At 54.4% G+C, this 13,578-nt stretch overlaps 1 long non-coding RNA gene across 1 annotated transcript in view; it reads left to right on the plus strand.

Annotated features, from left to right (window-relative positions):
- The window catches only part of LOC148390082 (uncharacterized), a 22,540-nt gene extending 9,536 nt beyond the window's left edge, over positions 1 to 13,004 (plus strand). Inside the window, exon 3 of the long non-coding RNA XR_015861835.1 lies at positions 12,233 to 13,004. This is a non-coding gene — a long non-coding RNA (uncharacterized LOC148390082). The remainder of the gene's footprint in view (positions 1 to 12,232) is intronic.
- The last annotated feature ends 574 nt before the right edge of the window (positions 13,005 to 13,578 follow it).

Here is a 13,578-nt window from a genome sequence, read left to right on the forward strand (position 1 = left end):
GCGGACAGCCACTCGGCCGAGCGCCGGCCCCCGACTCAGTAGAGTAGGACTGGGCGTGCGTAAAAGCCATAATACTTTTTCAAACCTTCTATGTCACTCCAAATCCTTAATTCCTTCAAACTCTTTGTCCTCCGTGTCACTTAGAAATGATCACCACTAATGATGCCGGTAGTCCTTACGTGGGTACGTTTGTCCTTTATGTAAACAACAGCCGTGCCACTGACGTCACTTGAAATAGTAATCCCTTGCTACATCACGGTTCTCCAAACTTTCCTTCTGCTGCTCGATTACTGTTTTCAGCTGCATATTTTACAACTTGATGTTTGTGACCTTCTTTTTGGTGCCATTTTTCTTAAGCCCACCCAGTTGATGAGTCACGGCCAACGGTGAAATTTAGAGCGCCCTCATCCAGTTTCGTCTGAAAATATAATTTTTTTCAGATGTATTTTTTTGTTTTGTTTATTTGGTTGTTTAATCAAAGTCAAAATCTGCTTTATTGTCGATGTTTTGTCATATACCGAGACACACAAAGATATTGAAATTACGTTTCCACTATCTCTCGGTGAGATAGTACACATATGCATACACGCAACACAAAAAAAAAACAAGACAGCACAAACAATGAATAAATAAATGTTGAATAAATAATAAACAAACAAATAATAATAAATAATAATAATAAATATAAGAGGCGTAAAAATGGAGCAAGTGTACATACAGCAGACAGTGGACTTGGAAATGGTGCTTTAAAGTGTTAATTGCTTTATTTGATGTTTTCTCTATTTTTTATGTTTTGATTGCATTTTCTGAATTGTGCCCCTCCCGTCACTCTGGTTGGGTTGGCATAGTAAAAAGTGCTCTTGTCGGCTAGAGAGTGCCGAGTTGACCACTGCGCATGAAGAAATAACCATCTGCAGCATTTGGTTTAGGTTTTAGGTGCATTTTTAATTTTATTGCTTAAATAGCATTTTCTCGACGAGCTGAGCACGTTTTCTGAATTCTGCTCCTCCCGTCACTCTGGTTAGGTTGGCATAGTAAAAAGTACTCTTGGGGGCTTTAGAGTGCCGAGTTGACCACTGCGCATGAAGAAATGACCATCTGCAGCGTTTGGTTCAGGTTTTAGGTGCATTTTTAATTTTATTGCTTAAATCGCATTTTCTCGACGAGCTGAGCACGTTTTCTGAATTCTGCTCCTCCCGTCACTCTGGTTAGGTTGGCATAGTAAAAAGTACTCTTGGGGGCTTTAGAGTGCCGAGTTGACCACTGCGCATGAAGAAATGACCATCTGCGGCGTTTGGTTTAGGTTTTAGGTGCCTTTTTAATTTTATTGCTTAAATCGCATTTTCTCGACGAGCTGAGCACGTTTTCTGAATTGTGCCCCTCCCGTCACTCTGGTTAGGTTGGCATAGTAAAAAGTGCTCTTGGCGGCTATAGAGTGCCGAGTTGACCACTGCGCATGAAGAAATAACCACCTGCAACGTTTGGTTTGCGTTTTATAAGTATTTATAAATATATTGCTTAAATCGCATTTTCTCCACGAGCTGAGCACGTTTTCTGAATTGTGCCCCTCCCGTAACTCTGGTTGGGTTGGCATAGTAAAAAGTGCTCTTGGCGGCTAGAGAGTGCCGAGTTGACCACTGCGCATGAAGAAATAACCACTTGCAACGTTTGGTTTAGGTTTTAGGTGCATTTTTTATTTTATTGCTTAAATCGCATTTTCTCAACGAGCTGAGCACGTTTTCTGAATTGTGCTCCTCCCGTCACTCTGGTTAGGTTGGCATAGTAAAAAGTCCTCTTGGCGTTTAGAGAGTGCAGAGTTGACCACTGCGCATGAAGAAATAACCACCTGCAACGTTTGGTTTGGGTTTTAGGTGCATTTTTTATTTTATTGCTTAAATCGCATTTTCTCGACAAGCTGAGCATGTTTTCTGAATTGTGCTCCTCCCGTCACTCTGGTTGGGTTGGCATAGTAAAAATAGCTCTTGGCGGCTAGAGAGTGCCGAGTTGAATACTGCGCATGAAGAAATAACCACCTGCAACGTTTGGTTTAGGTTTTAGGTGCATTTTTTATTGTATTGCTTACATCGCATTTTCTCGACAAGCTGAGCACGTTTTCTGAATTGTGCTCCTCCCGTCACTCTGGTTGCGTTGGCATAGTAAAAATAGCTCTTGGCAACTAGAGAGTGCCGAGTTGACAACTGCGCATGAAGAAATAACCACCTGCAACGTTTGGTTAAGGCAGGGGTCACCAACCTTTCTTAAATTGAGAGCTACTTCCTGGGTACTGATTAAGGCAAAGTTTGACACAGACTTCTGAAATAGCCAATTTGCCTTTTTTTTCATTTGCGCATATTTGTCCGACCACGCAACTGCAGTGCACCGCCGAACGCAACAGTAACGTGTCGCACAACGCGCAACTGCACCGCACTGGTTGCATTATTGTGACAGAGCCGTCGCAGAAATTTTGAAAATATTTTTAAAGTCCTAATGTACTTTCCAAAATTTAAGTCGACCTCAGTGCGCAGGGAGCTTAATTTTGTCTGATCGCGCAACTACAGCGCACCGCCGAACGCGCAACAGTAGCGCGTCGCCGACCGCGCAACTGCACTGCGCTGGTCGCATTATTGTGACAGAGCCGTCGCTAAAATTTAGAAAATATTTTTAAAGTCCTGATGTACTTTCCAAAATTTAAGTGGACCTCAGTGCGCAGGGAGCTTAATTTAGTCCAATCGCGCAACCGCAGGGCGCCGGGCGCTCACTGCCGCATTGCTTTAAGACCCTCTTTGTGTTTTAGGATGGCTTTACTGCTCCCACTTGCTTTCTTTGGAGGAATGATTAGGGGTTAATACAGTCCTCAAAGTAACAAAAATACAATAACAACGGAGTCAGTCGGCATCCATGCCGCGCGGTCGGGTTTTCTCGGGTCCTCCCGGCTCATCTTGCGAGGTTCGACCTCCGAACTTTGTTCGACAACCGAAACAAAAAATCTCAAATTTTATGTTAGAATTCCGATTTGTTCGAGAACCAGGACGTTCGAAAACCGAGGTTTGACTGTAAAATAAATAGATACAGCTCACTGACAAGTCCCACTATTTGAGCTAATTTTAGAACAGTCCTGCGGGCGACTCATACGGTCCTCACGGGCGACCTGGTGCCCGCGGGCAACGTGTTGGTGACCCCTGGGTTAAGGTTTTACGTGCATTTTTAATTTTATTGCTTGAATCGCAATTTCTCGACGAGCTGAGCACGTTTTCTGAATTGTGCTCCTTCCGTCACTCTGGTTGGATTGGCATAGTAAAATGTGCTCTTGGCGGCTTGAGAGTGCTGAGTTGACCACTGCGCATGAAGAAATGACCATCTGCAGCGTTTGGTTTAGGTTTTAGGTGCATTTTTAATTTTATTGCTTAAATCGCATTTTCTCGATGAGCTGAGCACGTTTTCTGAATTGTGCTCCTCCCGTCACTCTGGTTGAGTTGGCATAGTAAAAAGTGCTCTTGGCGGCTAGAGAGTGCCGAGTTGACCACTACGCATGAAGAAATGACCATCTGCAGCGTTTGGTTTAGGTTTTAGGTGCATTTTTAATTTTATTGCTTAAATCACATTTTCTCGACGAGCTGAGCACGTTTTCTGAATTGTGCTCCTCTTGTAACTCTGTTTAGGTTGGCATAGTAAAAATTACTCTTGTGGGCTTTAAAGTGCCGAGTTGACCACTGCGCATGAAGAAATGACCATCTGCAGCGTTTGGTTTAGGTTTTAGGTGCATTTTTAATTTTATTGCTTTAATCGCATTTTCTCAACGAACTGAGCACGTTTTCCGAGTTGTGCTCCTCCTGTCACTGTGGTTAGGTGCGCATAGTAAAAAGTGCTCTAAGGAGCTTTAGAGTGCCGAGTTGACCTCGGAACATGAAGAAATGACCACCAGCAACGTTTGGTTTAGGTTTTATAAGTTTTTGAAATTTTATTGCTTAAATCGCATTTTCTCGACGAGCTGAGCACCTTTTCTGAATTTTGCCTTATAAAGAGCCGATCCGCTTGGCGGGAGCTATTTCCGGCCACTTGGCGTGTGCACACGGCCTCCCGGTGGTGCCGGGCTGCGTGCGCGAGTGCGCTGGCCGCTGGAAGTCGAATGAGGCTCCGCGATCTCCTCCGCGGTGCTTATAAAGTGCCGATCCGCTCGGCTTGGAGCTATTTCCGGCCTCCCGGTGGTGCCGGGCGGCGTGCGCGAGCTCGCCGGCCGCTGGAAGTCGAATGAGGCTCCGCGATCTCCTCCGCGGTGCTTATAAACAGCCGATCCGATCGGCTGGAGCTATTTCCGGCCACTGCGCATTCGCACGGCCTCCCGGTGGTGCCGGGCGGCGTGCGCGAGTGCGCGGCCTGCTGCAAGTCGAATGAGGGTCCGCGATTTCATCCGCGGTGCTTATAAAGTGCCGATCCGCTCGGCCGGAGCTATTTTCGGCCACCCGTCGCGTGCGCACGGCCTCCCGGCTGTTCCGGGCGGCGTGCGCGAGCTCGCCGGCTGCTGGAAGTCGAATGAGGCTCTGCGGTGCTTATAAACAGCCGATCCGCTCGGCAGGATCTATTTCCGGCCACTTGGCGCGTGCGCACGGCCTCCCGGATGTGCCGGGCGGCGTGCGCGAGCTCGCCGGCTGCTGGAAGTCGAATGAGGCTCCGCGATTTCATCCGCTGTGCTTATAAAGTGCCGATCCGATCGGCCGGAGCTATTTTCGGCCACCCGGCGCGTGCGCACGGCCTCCCGGCTGTGCCGGGCGGCGTGCGCGAGTTCGCCGGCTGCTGGAAGTCGAATGAGGCTCCTCGATCTCGTCCGCGGTGCTTATAAAGAGCCGATCCGCTCGGCGGGAGCTATTTCCGGCCACTCGGCGCGTGCGCACGGCCTCCCGGTGGTGCCGGTCGGCGTGCGCGAGTACGCCGGCCGCTGGAAGTCAAATGAGGCTCCGCGATCTCCACCGCGGTGCTTATAAAGTGCCGATCCGCTTGGCTTGGAGGTATTTCAGGCCTCCCGATGGTGCCGGGCGGCTTGAGCGAGTGCGCCGGCTGCTGGAAGTCGAATATGGCTCCGCGATCTCCTCCGCGGTGCTTATAAAGAACCGATTCGCTCGGCGGGAGCTATTTCCGGCCACTTGGCGCGTGCGGGCGGCGTGCACGAGTGCACTGGCCGCTGGAAGTCGAATGAGGCTCTGCGATCTCCTCCGCGGTGCTTATAAAGTGCCGATCCGCTCGGTTTGGAGCTATTTCCGGCCTCCCGGTGGTGTCGGGCGGAAAGCCCTAGCTCGCCGGTAACTGGAATTCGAATGAGGCTCCGCGATCACCTCCGCGGTGCTTATAAAGTGCCAATCCGTTCGGCTTGGAGGTATTTCCGGCCTCCCGGTGGTGCCGGGCGGCGTGCGCGAGTTCGCCGGCCGCTGGAAGTCGAATGAGGCTCCGCGATCTCCTCCTCGGTGCTTATAAAAAGCCGATCCGCTCGGCGGGATCTATTTCCGGCCACTTGGCGCGTGCGCACGGCCTCCCGGTGGTGCCAGACGGCGTGCGCGAGTGCGCTGGCCGCTGGAAGTCGAATGAGGCTCCACGATCTCCTCCGCGGTGCTTATAAAGTGCCAATCCGTTCGGCTTGGAGGTATTTCCGGCCTCCCGGTGGTGCCGGGCGGCGTGCGCGAGTTCGCCGGCCGCTGGAAGTCGAATGAGGCTCCGCGATCTCCTCCTCGGTGCTTATAAAAAGCCGATCCGCTCGGCGGGATCTATTTCCGGCCACTTGGCGCGTGCGCACGGCCTCTCGGTGGTGCTGGGCGGCGTGCGCGAGTGCGCTGGCCGCTGGAAGTCGAATGAGGCTCCGTGATTTTATCCGCGGTGCTCATAAAGTGCCGATCCGCTCGGCCGGAGCTATTTTCGGCCACCCGGCGCGTGTGCACGGCCGCTGGAAGTCGAATGAGGCTCCGCGATCTCCTCCGCGGTGCTTATAAAAAGCCGATCCGCTCGGCTGGAGCTATTTCCGGCCACTGCGCATTCGCACGGACTACCGGTGGTGCCGGGCGCCGTGCGCGAGTGCGCGGCCTGCTGGAAGTCAAATGAGGCTCCGCGATCTCCTCCGCGGTGCTTATAAACAGCCGATCCGCTCGGCGCGAGCTGTTTTCGGCCACTTGGCGCGTGCGCTCGGCCTCCCAGATGTGCCGGGCGGCGTGCGCGAGCTCGCCGGCTGCTGGAAGTCGAATGAGGCTCCGCGCTCTCCTCCGCGGTGCTTATAAAGAGTCGATCCGCTCGGCGGGAGCTATTTCCGGCCACTTGGCGCGTGCACACGAATCCCGGTGGTGCCGAGCGGCGTGCACGAGTGCGCTGGCCGCTGGAAGTCAAATGAGGCTCCGCGATCTCCTCCGCGGTGCTTATAAAGTGCCGATCTGCTCGGCTTGGAGCTATTTCCGGTCTCCCGGTGGTGCCGGGCGGCGTGCGCGAGCTTGCTTGTAACTGGAAGTCGAATGAGGCTCCGCGATCTCCTCCGCGGTGCTTTTAAACAGCAGATCCGCTCGGCGGGAGCTATTTCCGGCCAATTGGCGCGTGCGCACGGCCTCCCGGATGTGCCGGGCGGCGCGTGCGAGCTCGCCGGCTGCTGGAAGTCGAATGAGGCTCCGCGATTTCATCCGCGGTGCTTATAAAGTGCCGATCCGCTCGGCCGGAGCTATTTTCGGCCACCCGGTGTGTGCGCACGGCCTCCCGGCTGTGCCGGGCGGCGTGCGCGAGCTCGCCGGCTACTGGAAGTCGAATGAGGCTCCACGCTCTCCTCCGCGGTGCTTATAAAGAGCCGATCCGCTCGGCGGGAGCTATTTCCGGCCACTTGGCACGTGCGCACGAACTCCCGGTGGTGCCGGGCGGCATGCGCGAGTGCGCTGGCGGCTGGAAGTCGAATGAGGCTCCGCGATCTCCTCCGCGGTGCTTAAAAAGTGCCGATCCGCTCTGCTTGGAGCTATTTCCGGCCTCCCGGCTGTGCTGGGCGGCGTGCGCGAGTGCGCTGGCTGCTGGAAATCGAATGAAGCTCCGCGATCTCCTCTGCGGTGCTTATAAAGTGCCGATCCGCTCGGCTTGGAGCTATTTCCGGCCTCCCGGTGGTGCCGGGCGGCGTGCGCGAGTGCGCTGGCCGCTGGAAGTCGAATGAGGCTCCGCGATCTCCTCCGCGGTGCTTATAAAGTGCCGATCCGCACGGCTTGGAGCTATTTCCGGCCTCCCGGCTGTGCCGGGCGTCGTGTGCGAGCTGGCCGGCTGCTGGAAGTCGAATGAGGCTCCGCAATCTCCTCCGCGGTGCTTATAAAGAGCCGATCCGCTCGGCGGGAGCTATTCCGGCCACTTGGTGCGTGCGCACGGCCTCCCGGTGGTGCCGGGCGGCGTGTGCGAGTGCGCTGGCCGCTGGAAGTCGAATGAGGCTCCGCGATCTCCTCCGCGGTGCTTATAAACAGGCCCGCGGGACCTCGGTGACCGCCTATCCACCTCTCGGAGGCCCCGGGCCGCCGTGGATTCCGGGCCGCGACAGCTAACTTACGGGACCATAATTGGCCCGCGGACCAGCCGGCGGGACCTCGGTGATCGCCTACCCGCCTCTCGGAGGCCCCGGGCCGCCGTGGATTCCGGGCCGCGACCGCTAACTCACGGGACCATAATTGGCCCGCGGACCAGCCGGCGGGACCTCGGTGACCGCCTACCCGCCTCTCGGTGGCTCCTGGCCGGCGTGGATTCCGGGCCGCGACCGCTAACTTACGGGACCGTAATTGGCCCGCGGACCAGCCGGCGGGTCCTCGGTGACTGCCTATCCGCCTCTCGGTGGCTCCGGGCCAGCGTGGATTCCGGGCCGCGACCGCTAACCTACGGGCCATAATTGGCCCGCGGACCAGCTGGTGGCACCTCCGTGAAAGCCTATCCACCTCTCGGTGGCTCTGGGCCGGCGTGGATTCTGGGCCGCGACCGCTAACTTACGGGACCATAATTGGCCCGCGGACCAGCCGGCGGGACCTCGGTGACCGCCTACCCGCCTCTCGGAGGCCCCGGGCCGCCGTGGATTCCGGGCCGCGACCGCTAACTCACGGGACCATAATTGACCCGCGGACCAGCCGGCGGGACCTCGGTGACCGCCTACCCGCCTCTCGGTGGCTCCTGGCCGGCGTGGATTCCGGGCCGCGACCGCTAACTTACGGGACCGTAATTGGCCTGCGGACCAGCCGGCGGGTCCTCGGTGACTGCCTATCCGCCTCTCGGTGGCTCCGGGCCAGCGTGGATTCCGGGCCGCGACCGCTAACTTACGGGACCATAATTGGCCCGCGGACCAGCCGGCGGGTCCTCGGTGACTGCCTATCCGCCTCTCGGTGGCTCCGGGCCAGCGTGGATTCCGGGCCGCGACCGCTAACTTACGGGACCATAATTGGCCCGCGGACCAGCCGGCGGGACCTCGATGACCGCCTATCCGCCTTAGCTGGTTCCCCAGTCGGCCACAAATGACGAATATTTGGCCTCTTGCTCTGGAAGTCCTGTCAACTTAGGCGAAAATTGCCATCGGCTCTTGCTCGGAAAAGTGTTTGCCTCGTCTGGTTCCCCTGCTCGGCCACAGAATCTGAAAATTCGGCCTCTCTGAGGTACCAGGGGTGCAGTACCAACTTTGGTCTTCAGGTGCGCCAGAGTACGATAAGTTGGTCCCCCAGTTAGCGTACTCATTACCTTTACTCCCCTTTCGCAAAACATAATCGGCACGTATATGACAGATTGTGTTTCAAAGTCAAAGTCAAAGTCTGCTTTATTGTCAATTTCTCCACATGCCAAAGACACGCAAAGAAACCGAAATTTCGTTCCCCCCTATCCCACGGTGACAAGACATGGCTCACAACAGACAAACAAGTAAACAAGTATAACAAAAGCGTGCTGAATAAATAATGAATAAATAACACAACAATAAATAAATAAATAAATAAGAGGAGCAGGAAAAAAAAAAAAAAAAAAAAAAAAGGAGCAAGTGCGCGTACAGCAGACATTCCCGAAAATAGCGCAACAGTGCCGCACGCTACGCAGAAGGGGGTAGCGAGTTCAGGGCCCTAACAGCCTGGAGAAAGAAGCTGTTGGCGAGTCTGGTGGTGCGGGAGCCCAGGCTCCTGTACCTCTTCCCAGAGGGCAGAAGGTCAAACAAAGAGTGAGCCGGGTGACTCACATCTCTGGCAATCGAGGTTGCCTTGCGGGCGAGATGGGAGGTGTAAATGTCCTTCAGGGAGGGGAGCGAAGCACCAATAATCTTACCAGCCGTATTCACTATGCGCTGCAGGGCCTTCAAGTTCTGTTCAGTGCAGTTACCACCCCAGACAGCGATGCAACTGGTGAGGACGCTCTCAATGGTGCCACGGTAGAATGTAGACAGGACTGCCTGAGGAGCACATGCACGCCTGAGCTTCCGCAGGAAGTACAGGCGGCGCTGAGCTTTCTTTGCCAGTGACTAGGTGTTTGCGGACCAGGAGAGGTCCTCACTGATGTGCACCCCCAGAAACCTGGTGCAGCTCACCCTCTCCACCACAGCACCGTCGATGATCAGCGGCAGGTGTGTTGTGTGACCCTTCCGGAAGTCAACAATGATTTCCTTGGTCTTATTGACGTTCAGCAGGAGGTTGTTGTCCCTGCACCACGTGGTCAGAAGGTCAACTTCCGACCTGTACCGAGTCTCGTCGCCCTTCGTGATGAGACCCACCAGAGTCGTGTCGTCAGCAAACTTCACTATGCGGTTGTCGCTGTAGGTCGCAGTGCAGTCATGCGTCAGCAGGGTGAAGAGCAATGGACTGAGCACGCAGCCCTGGGGGGCCCCCGTGCTCAGCGTGATGCTGGCGGAGATTTTGTCGCCAACACGCACCACCTGAGGCCTCTGACAGAGGAAGTCCAGTAGCCAGTTGCAGAGGGAGGTACTGAGGCCCAGCTCGTCGAGTTTGCAGATGAGTCGCTGCGGCACAATGGTGTTGAAGGCAGAGCTGAAGTCCACAAACAGCAACCTCACATATGAGTCCTTTCTCTCCAGGTGGGTGAGGGCCGAGTGGAGGGCAGAGCAGATGGCATCCTCAGAGGACCGCTTGGCACGGTACGCAAACTGGAAAGGGTAAATGGTGGGGGGGAGAACGGACTTGATGTGCTCCATGACAAGCCGCTCAAAGCACTTCATGATGATGGGCGTCAGTGCCATGGGGCGGTAGTCATTGAAGCAGGATGGTGCAGGTTTCTTCGGCACAGGAACGATGGTGGCAGCCTTGAAACACGAGGGGACGATGGCCTGCTGCAGGGAAACGTTAAAGATGTCCGTGAAGACACCCGACAGCTCCCCAGCGCAGTCCTTCAGCGCTCGACCCGGGATGTTGTCAGGGCCCGCCGCCTTACGGGTGTCAATAGCGGCAAGCGCCCTCCTCACACCGTCGGCAGAGAGGCGCAGGGGCTGCTCGTGTGGGGGGGGGAGTGGTCTTCAGCGGGCAAGTGCTGTTCTGGGCGTCAAAGCGAGCAAAGAAGCGGTTCAGATCGTTCAGCAGACGGACGTCGCCCTCACAGCTCCTCGGCGCGGGCTTGTAGTCCGTGATGGTCTGAATGCCCCGCCAAAGGCTACGTGCGTCCTTGCTGTCCTTGAAGTGGGTGGAGACCTTGCACGAGAACGCCTTCTTCGCTTCTTTGATGCCTCGGGACAGGTCGGCCCTCGCTGTCCTCAAGCCAGCCTCATCCCCCGCTCTGAAAGCCTTGTCCCTGGCCCTCAACAGTCCGAGGACAGCCCCCGTCAGCCACGGCTTCCAGTTCGCGCGAGTGACGACGGATTTCGAGCAAGTCATATCATCGATGCACTTCGTGATGTAAGAGGTAACAGTGTCAGTATACTCCTCTATGTCCGTCCAATCGTTGTAGGTGGCTGCCTGCTTAAACAAGTCCCAGTCAGTGGAGTCGAAGCAGTCACGAAGTGCATCGGAGGCACCCTCAGGCCACACACGAACTTGCCTCCGAACCGGCCTGGATGCCTTTACCAATTGTCTGTATGCGGGCAGAAGCAAAACGGTGAGATGGTCAGAAAGCCCCAGATGGGGGAGGGGGGTGGCTTTGAAAGCTCCCTTTTGCGCTGAGTAGACTAGGTCCAGGAAGCTGTCTCCACGTGTCGGAAAAGGAACATGCTGGTGAAGCCTCGGGAAAACAGACTTCAGGTTGGCATGATTGTAGTCTCCAGCGAAGATGGTGAAACCGTCAGGGTGCGCTGTTTGCTGTTCACTGACAGCCTGGTACAGTTCACCAAGCGCCGCGATCCTGTCTCCTTCGATGTTGGAAGGCGGGATGTATACCGCGACTAGCAGAATCGCGGTAAATTCCCTCGGCAGATAAAAAGGACGGCACTTAATGATCACAAACTCCACAAGCGGCGAGCAGCGCTTACATACCACCACAGAGTCCCGGCACCATTCTTCTCGGATGTAGACGCATATTCCACCTCCTCGCGACTTTCCCCCTCGTACAATGGCACGGTCCGCCCGATAGCACGCTAGCCGCTCGAGATGCACTGCAGAGTCCGGAATATTGTCACTCAACCAGGTCTCGGTGAACACGAGCACACAGCAGTTCCGCCCCGTCCGGTTCGTAGACCTCAGCAGGCGAACGTAATCCATTTTGTTGTCCAGCGATTGAACATTCGCCAGAAGAATGGAGGGCACCGCCGGTCGCGCTGGGTTGGCCGCCAGCCTGGCCCGGACGCCTCCGCGCTTGCCCCTCTTCTGCCTCCTCGCACACCGTTTCCGACGGCTCCCAACCGGGGGAGGAATAGCGGGTGAGGTCGGCGACGTTTCAGGACGTAGCAGTCCGAGCGCCTTTAATGTCGACGCTTCAAAGTCCAGAACGCCGCAAAACCCACTACTGCCGATGTCAAGCAGAACCTGCCTGCTGTACTTGTAGCACGGACGAGACGAACACACAAGACTGTCGGACGAACACTCATTAGACGAACAAATCACCGTACTGACGGGACAGAGAGTGGCCGCTGCGTGTGCACGCGCCGCCATCTTGAATATGGATCATTAGGAGGTGTTCAAACTCTTCCCGCAAACACTCCTATTTGCCAGTTAAATGGGCACGTCAATTGACTACGAGAGTTGCAAACAACAGATGAAGAGCAGTCCTTGGCAGATTATATGATCAGGACGCTCAAACTGTGTCAAAGACAAATTTACTGCCGCTTGATCTTTCCTCCTCACAGGTCGACAACCCCATCAATCCAGGAGACTGGGTCTACATCGAGGTCATCAAAAGAAGGAACTGTGCCAGCCACGACGGGAGGGGTGTTATGTGTGTTCGAAACTCCCCTCTTCCTCCACACTAGGTCGCTTGGAGGCCAGAGCAATGAATGTCACTGAAGCGAAACGTATGGCATCCATGGGAGGAGTTGGATATCAACGCCGAGCAGTCACAATCAGTGATGCCGACCCATCCCACTCTGGACTTGCAGACGGTGCCTATGATGAACACTTCTGGGCAAATCTCAATGTGACTGTTAGAGGATGAACAATACCACAAGTGGCCTACACGGAGAGACCAGCTGGAGTGAATTACACGTTACATCCAAGGTAGCAGGACCCACGAATGCATTAACGACGACTGCTCTCCAGGAGGAAACTGGATGGGAGCTTTGGACATCACCGCTGTGTGCCAGGATGAGAGAGCCGTTTTCAAGGTGTAAGGGCTCTACTACCAACATGGCTGCACCATCGGACGGGACCTACTTCATCCAGAAGTTCAGAAGCACTGCCTCACTATGCATCCTATGAGTGCACGTGCCCGTTCAGAACGGATCGTGGTTTTGTGGTCACAAGAGTTGTCCGATGCTGCCTGCCAACTGGACACGAGTGTGTGCGCCAGTGTGTGTGACAGACCTCACCTACAGACTAGAACATCATCAGCTGACGAAAACACGAGCACATATACAACTTCTTAGACGTGACAGATGTGATAATGATAATGAGACGTGGGTTGCGTAGATCCTGTTCTATTGAGCATGTTTTACGGAAACTTGTTGATTTGACCATCAAATATGCTTCGCAAGTGATGGATACAATGATGTACTGTTTCTGTGTTTTTCTTTTTATTTTTTATTTGATAGCATTCTGGTCGCCTAAGGCAGAGGGGCCGTGTAAGAATTTTCCTGCTAATAACATCTGGCCAGCAGGTTTTTCGCTTACACAATTAGTTTGATCTGGGGTATTGAGGTAATGCCTCATCTTCACTGGAAAGTGTTGCTATCATTGTTTGTTGTTTTTATTTTTACCATTCTACTTTCTTCATTATACGTGTATATGTTTCTTTTTCTTACTTGTCTTTGTTGTTTGGGGTGACATAATCATATGATAAAACAGGAGGGAGATATTAGGGTTTTCCAGTTTATCTTTATCATCGGATTATGTTGGAATGCAACAGGTAATAAATACCTTACCTTGTCCTCCTTATCACAAGGTCGTAAAACATCCCCTGAGATGTTTAGACTAGAGGACAAGGGCTTTCTATTCAGCCTACTCATACCCCCACTCTGTTTCTCTTAATAAATATCCT

This window comes from Syngnathus floridae, chromosome 12, assembly GCF_059516105.1.
Source record: "Syngnathus floridae isolate MCC-2025c chromosome 12, RoL_Sflo_1.0, whole genome shotgun sequence".
NCBI lineage: Eukaryota > Metazoa > Chordata > Actinopteri > Syngnathiformes > Syngnathidae > Syngnathus > Syngnathus floridae.